This window comes from Coenobita brevimanus, chromosome 91 (assembly GCF_032717465.1).
Source record: "Coenobita brevimanus isolate Jiangsu-jjx chromosome 91, ASM3271746v2, whole genome shotgun sequence".
Taxonomy (NCBI): Eukaryota; Metazoa; Arthropoda; class Malacostraca; order Decapoda; family Coenobitidae; genus Coenobita; species Coenobita brevimanus.
This window is the reverse complement of record NC_137044.1, coordinates 22,903,204-22,918,203: the sequence shown is the minus strand read 5'-3', so window position 1 is coordinate 22,918,203 and position 15,000 is coordinate 22,903,204.

The following is a 15,000-nucleotide window of genomic DNA, read 5'->3' as shown; positions in this document are numbered from 1 at the left end:
TGACGCAGGGGGGTACAGGCCACATTGCCGATATTACTTTCCCTTAGCGTCCTTATACTGTAGGACAAGGCCAGGTGGTCACGGCGAATATGGAGGGGAGGCACATTCGCCTCCACTTCCATACGAGCCACACGTGTACACCGGACGACTCCAAGACACATTCGCAAACATTTATTCTGTAGCACATCCAATCCTTGCAGCGTGGCAACGGATTCCGAGCCATACACCTGTGCGCCATAGTCTAGCTTTGATCGAATAAGGGACTTATACACCATTAATAAAGATTTTCTGTCGGCACCCCAGGTAGTACCCACTAGGTACTTGAAGACATTTAACTGTTGATCACAACGAGCAAGCAAAGTATTAACGTGAGTTTAAAATTCATTCTTCGATCAAAATGTATTCCTAAAAATTTTACAGAATTTTGAAAAGGTACCGCCTGATTATCCAAAGTTAAGCACAAATTAGGTACGTTACGATTAGTGAAGACTATAGCGGCACACTTACGGACGGAAAACTTAAATCCCCACTGCAAGGCCCATTGGTGGACGGAGTCAAGGACTGCTTGAATCCGCCCAGCCCAAAATTGTGCATTACAGGAAGAGTGCCATATTACACAATCGTCAGCGTAGAGTGAGTATTTAAGATTCCTCGGGATGGGAGCTGATGACAGAATATCATTGATCATAATACTAAATAAAGTAGGACTAAGCACACTTCCCTGTGGCACCCCGTTTTCCTGGATAAATATATCCGATGTTACGTTACGGGGCAATTTGACAGAGAAACTTCTGTCCCTTAAGAAATTTGAAATAAAAACATGCAAATTTCCTCTTAAACCATAAGCATAGAGCTTCATTAGTATACCGTGTCGCCAGGTCATGTCATAGGCTTTATGGATGTCCAAGAACACCCCTATCATGAATTCTTTATTGGCAAATGCCTCTGCAATACAATGCTCCAAATTCATTAAATGATCTAGTGAACTTCTGTATTTACGGAAGCCACATTGTTGACCATTTAACAAAATCTTCGACTCTAAAACAAAAAGAAGCCTATTGTTAACCATACGTTCCATGACCTTACATAGACAAGAAGTCAACACAATAGGACGAAATGAAGTGGGATTCATAAGACGACCAGCCTCTTTGGGTATCGGTATGACGTGCGCAAAGTGCCATGAGTTTGGGGACGTTCAAGACGCCCAAATCTCATTGTACAGTGCTAACATCTTAATCAGGTTGTCCTGATTAAGATGCTGGATCATACCGTACGTGATGGTGTCTGGTCCAGGGCTCGTGTCTTTATAGGATTTAAGGGCAAGGAGCAGTTCATCTAGCGTAAACTCTTGGTTGTATGGGGAGTCTACGTGTTCTGTGGCAAAGTCTAATATCTGTAGCTTAGCCGTGCGTTTATGATGTTGGAAACGCAGGTCATAATTGGCTGAGCTACTTACATGAGAAAAACTCCTGGCGAGGATGTTAGCAACGTCCACGGGCTCGTCATAGGTGGTGTAATTCACCTGCAAGGTTGTGACAGGGAAGTATGGGCGTTTATTATTTAATAATCTTATAGTGGACCAGATTTTATGTAATGGTGTTGTACGAGTCACTGTGGACACAAAGGACCGCCAGGAGTCACGTTTAGCCTTTCTTATTATTCTCCTTGCCTCAGCCCGTGCCTGTTTGTATGCAATAAAATTTTCCTCAGTGGGCTGATTATCAAAAATCCTGTATCTCCTATTGCATTTTCTTAATGCTTGTCGGCAATCCGGCGTCCACCAATGTGCTCTATGCTTCGCATGAATTGTAGAAGTCTTGGGAATAGCAGCCTCAGCTGCGTGTAATATGGAAGTAGTTATATTTTCGACCTTAACATCTATGGTCTCCCCAGATATATCTAAATTGGCGATCCTTGAGAAGGATCCCCAATCTGCTTTCTTATAGTTAAATTTTGGAGGTGGAGGGTCCGAAATGATGTCGCGTGTATAAGAAAGACAGATGGGTAAATGATCACTTCCCAAGGAGTCGTCGTAAGGGTCCCATGAGAGATCTTGATGTATACCAGGAGAGGCCAAAGATAAGTCAATGGCCGAAAAGTTACCAGTACGATCATCTACACGAGTCGCTCTACCATCGTTCAGAAGACAGAGGTTGGACTGTAGTATTAGGTCGGCTACTTGCTCCCCACGACCATCAATCCTCAAGCTACCCCATTAATAGTGATGGGCGTTAAAATCGCCCAACACTAACTTATTCCCAGGCAGATGTTCCACTAGTGAATTTAAAGCATCACTATCAATGAGGCCGTGTGGAGGACAGTACAGAGAGCAAATAGACAGATACGTGTTATTAAATTTTACTCTGCACGCGACCGCTTCCAGAGTAGAATTTAGAATCACTTCCGTTTGTGGGTGTGATTTGTGGGTGTAAATGGCAACTCCGTGACCTTCATATCTTCTATACGAGTGGTAGTGTCTGAACTGTGGAGGATCAGGATGATCCTCCAGGCGCGTCTCCTGTAAACAAACAACGTCTGGCCTGTGTAGTGAAAGCAAGATTGCTATATTGTGTAACTTATTCCCGACACCTCTACAATTCCACTGTAATAGAGTGAATGCGGTGGTTTAAGATTTTCGTTGGGGGCCAGTGTGCTTCGTCTTTTTTTGTCGCCCGCCAGTAGGCGAGCGACTACCGGGGGACCTATCCCGGTGCTTACTCATGGAAACCTCCATATTCTCATCAATGACAAGGCTCCCAGACTCCACCAAGGAAGAGCTATTCTTTCTCTCCCTTGCTGGACCAGGAGCGGGAAGGACATGAGGACGTGCCGGCTTGGTGAGGGTGGTCAGATTAATCTTATCAGACTTGTCAGGCTTCGATTTTGGCCGCACTTACTGCGAAGGAGCAGCGGCTGCCTGAGAGTAAGAAGTGGTGACAGGGATGTCTGTAAGAGAGTTGGAACGTACAGGGGGTCTAGACTTTGAGGTAGGGCATGTGGCATGTGGAGCGAAGGTAAGGTCAGTCTGTGTCTCCACGGTGCACATCACGGGACGGGACACAACCGCCGATGCATAGGAGACATTAGGCTTGGGAGTTGCATGCAACTCCTTCACCTTCTTCCTAGCATCGTAAAAGGATATGCCCTCAGTCGCTTTCACTGTGCAGACCTCTTTCTCCTCCTTCCACTTGGGACAAGCCCTAGAGGAAGTGGGGTGAGCATCCTTACAGTGAAAGCAGCACTCAGTCTCTGATGTACAGCGGTCAGCAGAATGTCCTACTGTTGCGCACTTGCCACATACTACGTTTGAAGCTCGACAAGCCTTTTCATGATGTCCATAGAGTTGACATTTTCCACAACGAAGGGGATTGGGTATGAAAGGTCTCACATTAACAATTTCATATCCTACTTTCACATTAGTAGGGAGAGATACTTTACCGAAAGTCAAAACTACTGTGGCTGTTTTCGTCCTTATGCCTTCCTGGTAACGGGTTATGAATCGGGCCTCAATTACATCTTGCTGAGCAAGTTCACTGATGATGTCGTCCTCGTCCATGACCATGAGGTCCCTGCAGGTGGTAACACCTTTACAGGAATTCATGGAGTGAGGGATCGTCGGCACAACATCATAACAGTGGAACTTACTCAACATCATCAAATCTTTTACCTGACGCGAGTTTACTGTCTTTACTAGAAGGTCCCCACTAGCAAGTTTTTTCACCTGTTCCACCTCACCGGCACACCCGTCGATCACCTTCTTGATAAAGAAGGGATTGAGGCTGGACAGGGGAGTGGAACCAACCGCATGTAGTAGGACGAAGGAGGCGTTGTTTACATTGATCTCTAGCGGGGTGCGTGTCTGGGGCCATTCAGTCTGGGATCGGTCTGTCCGTGGTTCAGTCGGGGGTCGGTCAGGACCGCCTCCCCCCCTGAAGGGGGGGAAGGCAGTAGGGGCGTCCTCCATAGTACCACTCCCCCCTAACGGGGGAAGTGGGAAGAAGGTGAGAAGACAAACAAGGGACAAACAACCAGGGGCAAAACACCTAAATCTGAGGTTGCCCTCTCAAACCACTCCAGGGAGGCCCGACCGTGTTTTTTCATGCCCCACAGCGATCAGTGGGGGGGACCCTCCGTGGGCGATAAGCAAAGGTAAACTCAGGAACAGACACAAACACCTATTGTATCTCTAAATAGGGAGGGGAGGAAAATGAATACTAGCTATCCTAACTTTATTCAAAAACGCCCTAGTGGCGAGCAAAACAAAGCTAAAGCCGGTGAGGCAACCCTGCAGCTAGACGAGAGCTCAGAAACACGTCTTCACTCTTCGCAACCATCCATCAAAGTCCAGCCCTAACGACTTTTTTTTTTTTTTTTTTTTTTCCGGCCTATCAACCATTGGGGCCGAAGCCCCTGGTTATTAAGGCCGTGTATATATATATATATATATATATATATATATATATATATATATATATATATACATTTAAACATATATACATATATATACAAACATATATATATACATACATACACACACACACACACACACACACTTCCATGCATACATACAGACACACTTTCATGCAAACGTACATATATATATAATAATTTTAATTTTTTTTTTTGTATTTTTATTTTTTTAATTTTTTCTTCGTTTTATATTTTTTATACCTTATAAAGAAAAACTAATCTAAAGACCCTAAAACTAATCACCTAACAGACAAATCGCTAACCTATACTAAATCCTACACAGACAAATAGCTAGACCTACACTAATGGTAAAAATACCTCGACTAACAGAACATCATCGAATGCAGATATGTAATGCCTTTCTACATTACATACCTGCACTCATCACCTGGTGACTGTCAGTCGAGGCACAACCTAATATAGGGGACATCAATATATGAAAGGGAACCAGACGAGTCAGGAACATTTCCATATACGTCAGCTGTCGTCCCTAATTAGAATAACTTAAGCAAGATAATATAATGTATTTACATAATTTGTACAAAAAGTGAAGAACCTCGCCCAGCAGACCACCATCGACTGCAAGTGCCCAATACCTTCCTATATTGCACACTTGCACTCATCAGCTGGTGACTGTCAGGCGAGGAACTTGGCTTAATGTAGGGGACATCTATATTAGAAATAGATCGGTGGGAGGAGGAACTATTTAAAATATGTCAACTGTCAACCCTATTTAATATTACAATATATACATATTTACTATTCATAAAAACCATAACCACGCAGTAAAAAAGTCACATCACTCTGATCAGTCCGGTCTCTCTCAAGAAAGCCATCAATTTATCAGTCATAACAATGTCCCCATCACCCAGGATGGTGGAAAGGGTGAAGGGGACGTCTACTACGCAGCAGTAATTTATAAGTGAAGCACGTTCACGAATAAATCGCCGACAGCGCAGGATGATATGACTAATAGATAACACCGCATTACAGATGTCACAGTGTGGTGGGAAGCGTCTTTCCATATATGGTTTTATGTGGGTTACAATGGTGGCATTCAGTCGTAGCCGTGCCAACACTTTTTCTTCTAGGCGACTGGGACGGTTGGCAGTGTCCCAGTCGCCCAGGTACGGCTTACAAGTTGGAATATTTAGTCTGGTCCACTGACCTTGCCACAGAATATTTATTGATTTCTTTCCGAGAGATAGACTCGACCGTAGATCACGAGGAACGTCCCAAGTCTCCTCGAGCTCCACAGCCGACTTTGCAAGTAAGTCAGCCTGCTCATTGCCGTAGATACGACAATGACCAGGCCCCCATATCAGCGTGAATGACTTGTTGCATGAATGCAACTTATTAACGATGCGGCCCTGGATCTCATGAGAGTCCGTAGTGCAAGATGCAATTGCCTGAAGGGCTGATTTTGAATCTGAAAATATGACAAATGAGTCATGCCTAGAATTGAGAGCATAGTCTATGGCTTTGTCAATAGCAAAAAGTTCTGAAGTAAACACAGATGTATGAGTTGGCAACCGATACCTGAGGGCACATTCAGTCGACCACACACTTGCACCCACACATTCACTCGACTTGGAGCCGTCGGTGTACAATTGATGGGACCCCAAGTGACGAACAATGATGTTACGAAACAAGTAGTGGACCTCCGCCTCCGGCGCCTTGGCCTTTGGTGCTGGGAGCCATGTGACATCCACTGTAAAGCCGGGTGGCTCCCAAGGCGCTATACGTGTTCTGTGGCAAAGTCTAATATCTGTAGCTTAGCCGTGCGTTTATGATGTTGGAAACGCGGGTCATAATTGGCTGAGCTACTTACATGAGAAAAACTCCTGGCGAGGATGTTAGCAACGTCCACGGGCTCGTCATAGGTGGTGTTATTCACCTGCAAGGTGGTGACAGGGAAGTATGGGCGTTTATTATTTAATAATCTTATAGTGGACCAGACTTTATGTAATGGTGTTGTACGAGTCACCGTGGACACAAAGGACCGTCAGGAGTCACGTTTGGCCCTTCTTATTATTCTCCTTGCCTCAGCCCGTGCCTGTTTGTATGCATTAAAATTTTTCTCAGTGGGCTGACTATCAAAAATCCTGTATCTCCTATTGCGTTTTCTTAATGCTTGTCGGCAATCCGGCGTCCACCAATGTGCTTTATGCTTCGCATGAACTGTAGAAGTCTTGGGAATAGCAGCCTCAGCTGCGTGTGATATGGATTGGGTTATATTTTCGACCTTAACATCTATGGTCTCCCCAGATATATCTAAATTGGCGATCCTTGAGAAGGATCCCCAATCTGCTTTCTTATAGTTAAATTTTGGAGGTGGAGGGTCCGAAATGATGTCGCGTGTATAAGAAAGACAGATGGGTAAATGATCACTTCCCAAGGAGTCGTCGTAAGGGTCCCATGAGAGATCTTGATGTATACTAGGGGAGGCCAAAGATAAGTCAATGGCCGGAAAGTTACCAGTACGATCATCTACACGAGTCGCTCTACCATCGTTCAGAAGACAGAGGTTAGACTGTAGTATTAGGTCGGCTACTTGCTCCCCACGACCATCAATCCTCAAGCTACCCCATTGATAGTGATGGGCATTAAAATCGCCCAACACTAACTTATTCCCATGGAGATGTTCCACTAGTGAATTTAAAGCATCACTATCAATGGGGCCATGTGGAAGACAGTACAGAGAGCAAATAGACAGATACGTGTTATTAAATTTTACTCTGCATGCGACCGCTTCCAGAGTAGAATTTAGAATCACTTCCGTTTGTGGGTGTGATTTGTGTGTGTAAATGGCAACTCCGTGACCTTCATATCTTCTATACGGGTGGTAGTGTCTGAACTGTGGAGGATCAGGATGATCCTCCAGGCGCGTCTCCTGTAAACAAACAATGTCTGGCCTGTGTATTGACAGCAAGATTGCTATATCTTGTAACTTATTCCCAATACCTCTACAATTCCACTGTAATACAGTGAAAGCGACGGTTTAAGATTTACGTTGGGGGTCAGTGTGTTTAGGCTTTTTTTGCCGCCCGCCAGAAGGCGAGCGACTACCGGTGGACCTTTCCCTGTGCTTGCTTACGGAAACCTCCATATTTTCATCAATTACGAGGTTCCCAGATTCCACCGAGGAAGAGCTACCCTTCCTCTCCCTCGCTGGGCCAGGAGCAGGAAGAACATGAGGACGTGACTTGTTAAGGGTGGTCATATTACTCTTACATGAGTTGTCAGGCTTCGTTTTAGGCTTGACTGACTGAGAAGCAGCAGCAGCCTGAGAGTAGGAAGTTGTAACAGGGGTATCAGGCTGAGAAGTGGATTGGACAGGAGGCTGAGATGGAGAGGTAGAATGTGTGACAAGAGGAACTGGGTCAGGGTCAGTCTGTGTCCCAGCAGAGCACATCACGGGACGGGACATCACCGCCGAAGCATAGGAACTATTCGGCGTAGGAGTTGCATGCAACTGCTTCACCTTTTTCCTTGCTTCATAGTAGGAGACACCCTCAGTTGCCTTCACCGTGCAGACCTCTTTCTCCTCCTTCCACTTGGGACAATCCCTAGAGGAAGTGGAGTGAGCACCCTTACAGTGGAAGCAACAGATAGTCTCTGATGTGCATTGCTCAGCATCGTGACCCTGTGTTGCACATTTGCCACACACTGACTGTGAAGCCCGACAATTCTTAGCAATGTGCCCATATAATTGACACTTCATGCAACGGAGTGGGTTGGGGATATAAGGTCTGACATTAACAATTTCATAGCCAACTTTGATATGTGCCGGGAGTGAAACTTTGCCGAAAGTCAAAACAATGGTGGCCGTCTTCGTCTTTATGCCTTTGGAAAATCTAGTTATAAACCGGGCATCGATGACATCTTGCTGAGCAAGTTCCTCTATGATGTCTTCCTCACTCATCACCATGAGATCCCTGCAAGTGATAACCCCCTTGCAGGAATTCATGGATGTTGGGATCTTGGCCTCGACATCATAGCAGTGGAATTTGCGCAGCTTTAACAAGTCCTTAACTTGGGAGGAATTACAGGTCTTAACAAGGAGGTCTCCATTCACAAGTTTTTTCACTTGTTCCACCTCCCCAGCACAGCCATCAATAACCTTCTTAATCATGAAGGGATTGAGATTGCTCAAGGGAGTGGAACCTAGAGCATGGATGATTACAAATTCAGCATTTTTAACATTTATGTCTAGAGGCAATCGAGTCTGGGGCCGTTCTGTCTTGGGGCTGTCAGTCCGTTGATCGGTCAGGGGTCAGTCAGGACCACCTCCCCCCCTGAGGGGGAGAGAGGCAGTAGGGGCGTCCTCCATAGTACCACTCCCCCCTAGCGGGGGAAGTGGGAAGAAGGAGAGAAAACGAGCAAAGGACAAACAGCCGGGGACCACACACCTAAGTCTGAGGTTGCCCTCTCAAACCACTCCAGAGAGGCCCGACCGTGTTTCTTCACGCCCCAGAGCGATCAGTGGGGGGGACCCTCCGTGGGCGATAAGCAAAGGTAAACTCAGTTTATGAGAACAGACACCTACTGTTCAAGACTAACAGGGAGGGGAGGTAACTGAGTACTAGCTAAACCTAAGCGTCACCAGAAGGGTGAAAAAAAAGAAGCTAATGCCGGTAAGGCAGCCCTGAAAACTAGAGGAGAGCGCAGCGAAAAACACGTCTACACTCTCCACGACCATGCATCAAAGTCCCCACCTAACGACTTTTTTTTTTTTTTTTTTTTTTTCCGGCCTATCAACCATTGGGGCCGAAGCCCCTGGTTATTAAGGCCATGTATATATATATATATATATATATATATATATATATATATATATATATATATATATATATATATATATATATATATATATATATTTACATACATTTAAATATATATACAAATATATACAAACATATATATATACATACACACACACACACACACACACACACTTCCATGCATACATACAGACACCTTTTCATGCAAACGTACATATATATATAATATTTTTAATCTTATTTATTTATTTTTTTGTATTTTTATTTTTTTAAATTTTTTCTTGGTTTTATATTTTTTATACCTTATATTATAAAGGAAAACTAATCTGAAGACCCTAAAACTAATCACCTAACAGACAAATCGCTAACCTATACTAAATCCTACAGAGACAAATAGCTAGACCTACACTAATGGTAAAAATACCTCGACTAACAGAACACCATCGACTGCAGATATGTAATGCCTTTCTACATGACATACCTGCACTCATCACCTGGTGACTGTCAGTCGAGGCACAACCTAATATAGGGGACATCAATATATGAAAGGGAACCAGACGAGTCAGGAACATTTCCATATACGTCAGCTGTCGTCCCTAATTAGAACAACTTAAGCAAGATAATATAAGGTATTTACATAATTTGTACAAAAAGTGAAGAACCTCGCCCAGCAGACCACCATCGACTACAAGTGCCCAATACCTTCCTATATTGCACACTTGCACTCATCAGCTGGTGACTGTCAGGCGAGGAACTTGGCTTAATGTAGGGGACATCTATATTAGAAATAGATCGGTGGGAGGAGGAACTATTTAAAATATGTCAACTGTCAACCCTAATTAATATTACAATATGTACATATTTACTGTTCATAAAAACCATAACCACGCAGTAAAAAAGTCACATCACTCTGATCAGTCCGGTCTCTCTCAAGAAAGCCATCAATTTATCAGTCATAACAATGTCCCCATCACCCAGGATGGTGGAAAGGGTGAAGGGGACGTCTACTGCGCCGCAGTAATTTATAAGTGAAGCACGTTCACGAATAAATCGCCGACAGCGCAGGATGATATGACTAATAGATAACACCGCATTACAGATGTCACAGTGCAGTGGGAAGCGTCTTTCCATATATGGTTTTATGTGGGTTACAATGGTGGCATTCAGCCGTAGCCGTGCCAACACTTTTTCTTCTAGGCGACTGGGACGGTTGGCAGTGTCCCAGTCGCCCAGGTACGGCTTACAAGTTGGAATATTTAGTCTGGTCCACTGACCTTGCCACAGAAGATTTATTGATTTCTTTCCGAGAGATAGACTCGACCGTAGATCACGAGGAACGTCCCAAGTCTCCTCGAGCTCTACAGCCGACTTTGCAAGTAAGTCAGCCTGCTCATTGCCGTAGATACGACAATGACCAGGCACCCAGATCAGCGTGAATGACTTGTTGCATGAATGCAACTTATTAACGATGCGGCCCTGGATCTCGTGAGAGTCCGTAGTGTAAGATGCAATTGCCTGAAGGGCTGATTTTGAATCTGAAAATATGACAAATGAGTCGTGTCTAGAATTGAGAGCATAGTCTATGGCTTTGTCAATAGCAAAAAGTTCTGAAGTAAACACAGATGTATGAGTCGGCAACCGATACCTGAGGGCACATTCAGTCGACCACACACTTGCACCCACACATTCACTCGACTTGGAGCCGTCGGTGTACAATTGATGGGACCCCAAGTGACGAACAATGATGTTACGAAACAAGTGGTGGACCTCCGCCTCCGGCGCCTTGGCCTTTGGTGCTGGGAGCCAGGTAACATCGACTGTAAAGCCGGGTGGCTCCCAAGGCGCTATATTTTTAAGCACCAACTTGTCACAGTCACTGGGGTCGACATCAAGCTCCTGAGTCAGTAAGAGGAGGCGAGTGGCAAGTGGCCGACGCACCCCCCGCAGAAGGTGGTGGTATTGACGCAGGGGGGTACAGGCCACATTGCCGATATTACTTTTTCTTAATGTCCTTATGCCATAGGACAACGCCAGGTGGTCACGGCGAATACGGAGGGGAGGCACATTCGCCTCCACTTCCATACGAGCTACACGGGTACACCGGACAGCTCCAAGACACATTCGCAAACATTTATTCTGTAACACATCCAATCCTTTCAGAGTGGCATCGGATGCCGAGCCATACACCTGTGCGCCATAGTCTAGCTTTGATCGAATAAGGGACTTATACACCATTAATAAAGATTTTCTGTCGGCACCCCAGGTAGTACCCGCTAGGTACTTGAGGACATTTAACGGTTTATCACAACGAGCAAGCAAAGTATTAACGTGATGTTTAAAATTCATTCTACGATCAAAATGTATTCCTAAAAATTTTACAGAATTTTGAAAAGGTACCGCCTGATTATCCAAAGTTAAGCACAAATTAGGTACGTTACGATTAGTGAAAACTATAGCGGCACACTTACGTACGGAAAACTTAAATCCCCACTGCAAGGCCCATTGGTGGACGGAGTCAAGGGCTGCTTGAATCCGCCCAGCCGAAAATTGTGCATTACGGGAAGAGTGCCATATTGCACAATCGTCAGCGTAGAGTGAGTATTTAAGATTCCTCGGGATGGGAGCTGATGACAGAATATCATTGATCATAATACTAAATAAGGTAGGACTAAGCACACTTCCCTGTGGCACCCCGTTTTCCTGGATAAATATATCCGATGTTACGTTACGGGGCAATTTGACAGAGAAAGTTCTGTCCCTTAAGAAATTTGAAATAAAAACAGGCAAATTTCCTCTTAAACCATAAGCATATAGCTTCATTAGTATACCGTGTCGCCAGGTCATGTCATAGGCTTTATGGATGTCCAAGAACACCCCTATCATGAATTCTTTATTGGCAAATGCCTCTGCAATACAGTGCTCCAAATTCATTAAATGATCTAGTGAACTTCTGTATTTACGGAAGCCACATTGTTGATCATTTAACAAATTCTTCGACTCTAAAACAAAAAGAAGCCTATTGTTAACCATACGTTCCATGACCTTACATAGACAAGAAGTCAACACAATAGGACGAAATGAAGTGGGATTCATAAGACGACCAGCCTCTTTGGGTATCGGTATGACGTGCGCAAAGTGCCATGAGTTTGGGAACGTTCGAGACGCCCAAATCTCATTGTACAATGCTAACATCTTAATCAGGTTGTCCTGATTAAGATGCTGGATCATACCGTACGTGATGGTGTCTGGTCCAGGGCTGGTGTCTTTACAGGATTTAAGGGCAAGGAGCAGTTCATCTAGCGTAAACTCTTGGTTGTACGGGGAGTTTACGTCTTCTGTGGCAAAGTCTAATATCTGTAGCTCAGCCGTGCGTTTATGATGTTGGAAACGCGGGTCATAATTGGCTGAGCTACTTACATGAGAAAAACTCCTGGCGAGGATGTTAGCAACGTCCACGGGCTCGTCATAGATGTTATTATTTACTTGCAAGGTGGTAATGGGGAAATATGGGCCTTTATTATTTAATATTCTTATAGTGGACCAGACTTTACGTAATGGTGTTGTACGAGTCACCGTGGACACAAAGGACCGCCAGGAGTCACGTTTGGCCCTTCTTATTATTCTCCTTGCCTCAGCCCGTGCCTGTTTGTATGCAATAAAATTTTTCTCAGTGGGCTGACTATCAAAAATCCTGTATCTCCTATTGCGTTTTCTTAATGCTTGTCGGCAATCCGGCGTCCACCAATGTGCTCTATGCTTCGCATGAACTGTAGAAGTCTTGGGAATAGCAGCCTCAGCTGCGTGTAATATGGAAGTGGTTATATTTTCGACCTTGACATCCATGGTCTCCCCAGATATATCTAAATTGGCGATCCTTGAGAAGGATCCCCAATCTGCTTTCTTATAGTTAAATTTTGGAGGTGGAGGGTCCGAAATGATGTCGCGTGTATAAGAAAGACAGATGGGTAAATGATCACTTCACAAGGAGTCGTCGTAAGGGTCCCATGAGAGATCTTGATGTATACCAGGGGAGGCCAAAGATAAGTCAATGGCCGAAAAGTTACCAGTACGATCATCTACACGAGTCGCTCTACCATCGTTCAGAAGACAGAGGTTGGACTGTAGTATTAGGTCGGCTACTTGCTCCCCACGACCATCAATCCTCAAGCTACCCCATTGATAGTGATGGGCGTTAAAATCACCCAGCACTAACCTATTTCCAGGCAGATGTTCAACTAGTGAATTTAAAGCATCACTATCAATGGGGCCATGTGGAGGACAGTACAGAGAGCAAATAGACAGATACGTGTTATTAAATTTTACTCTGCACGCGACAGCTTCCAGAGTAGAATTTAGAATCACTTCCGTTTGTGGGTGTGATTTGTGTGTGTAAATGGCAACTCCGTGACCTTCATATCTTCTATACGAGTGGTAGTGTCTGAACTGTGAAGGATCAGGATGATCCTCCAGGCGCGTCTCCTGTAAACAAACAACATCTGGCCTGTGTAGTGAAAGCAAGATAGCTATATTATGTAACTTATTCCCAATACCTCTACAATTCCACTGCAGTATAGTGAATGCGACGGTTTAAGATTTTCGAGGGTGGCCAGTGTGCTTAGTCTTTTTATGCCCCCCGCGACCAGGCGAGTGGCTACCGGGGGACCTATCCCGGTGATTGTTTGTGGAGATCTCCATAGTCTCATCAATAACGAGGCTCCCAGATTCCATCGAGGAAGAGCTATTCTTTCTCTCCCTCTCCGGACCAGGAGCAGGAAGGACATGAGGAAGTGACTGTTTGGTGAGGGTGGTCAAGTTAATTTTATCTGACTTGTCAGGCTTCTGTTTTGACCGCACTGACTGCGAAGGAGCAGCGGCAGCTTGAGAGTATGAAGTGGCAATCCTGGGATGTCTGTCAGAGAGTTGGAACGTACAGGAGGCTTAGGCTGAGAGGTATGGCGTGGGGCATGAGGAGCGAATGTAAGGTCAGTCTGTGTTTCAACGGTGCACATCACGGGACGGGACACAACCGCCGATGCATAGGAGACATTAGGTTTGGGAGTTGCATGGAACTCCTTCACCTTCTTCCTAGCATCGTAAAAGGAAATGCCCTCGGTTGCCTTCACTGTGCAGACCTCTTTCTCCTCCTTCCACTTGGGGCAAGCCCTCGAGGAAGTGGAGTGAGCATCCTTGCAGTGAAAGCAGCACTCCGTCTCAGATGTACAGTGTTCAGCAGAATGTCCCACATTCGCGCACCTACCACACACTGGCTGGGAAGCCCTACAAGCCTTTTCATGATGCCCATAAATCTGGCATTTTAAGCAACGCAAGGGGTTCGGGATATATGGTCTGACGTTAAGAATTTCATATCCAATTCTGATGTTGGAAGGTAAAGCAACTTTGCCGAACGTTAGGACAACTGTGGCGGTCTTCGTCTTCCTGCCTTCCGAGAATCTAGTTATAAAACGTGCCTCTATAACATCCTGCTGTGCAAGTTCCTGTATGATCTCTTCCTCACTCCATGACCACTAGATCTCTGCAGGTGATCACACCTTTGCAGGAATTCATGGAGTGAGGGATCGTGGACTTCGAACATCATAACAATGGAACTTGCTCAGTTTTAGCAAATCCTTTACCTGACTTGAGTTTCTAGTTTTAACGAGAAGATCTCCACTCGCAAGTTTTTTCACTTGTTCCACCTCACCTGCACACCCGTCAATCACCTTCTTGATGATAAAGGGATTGAGGC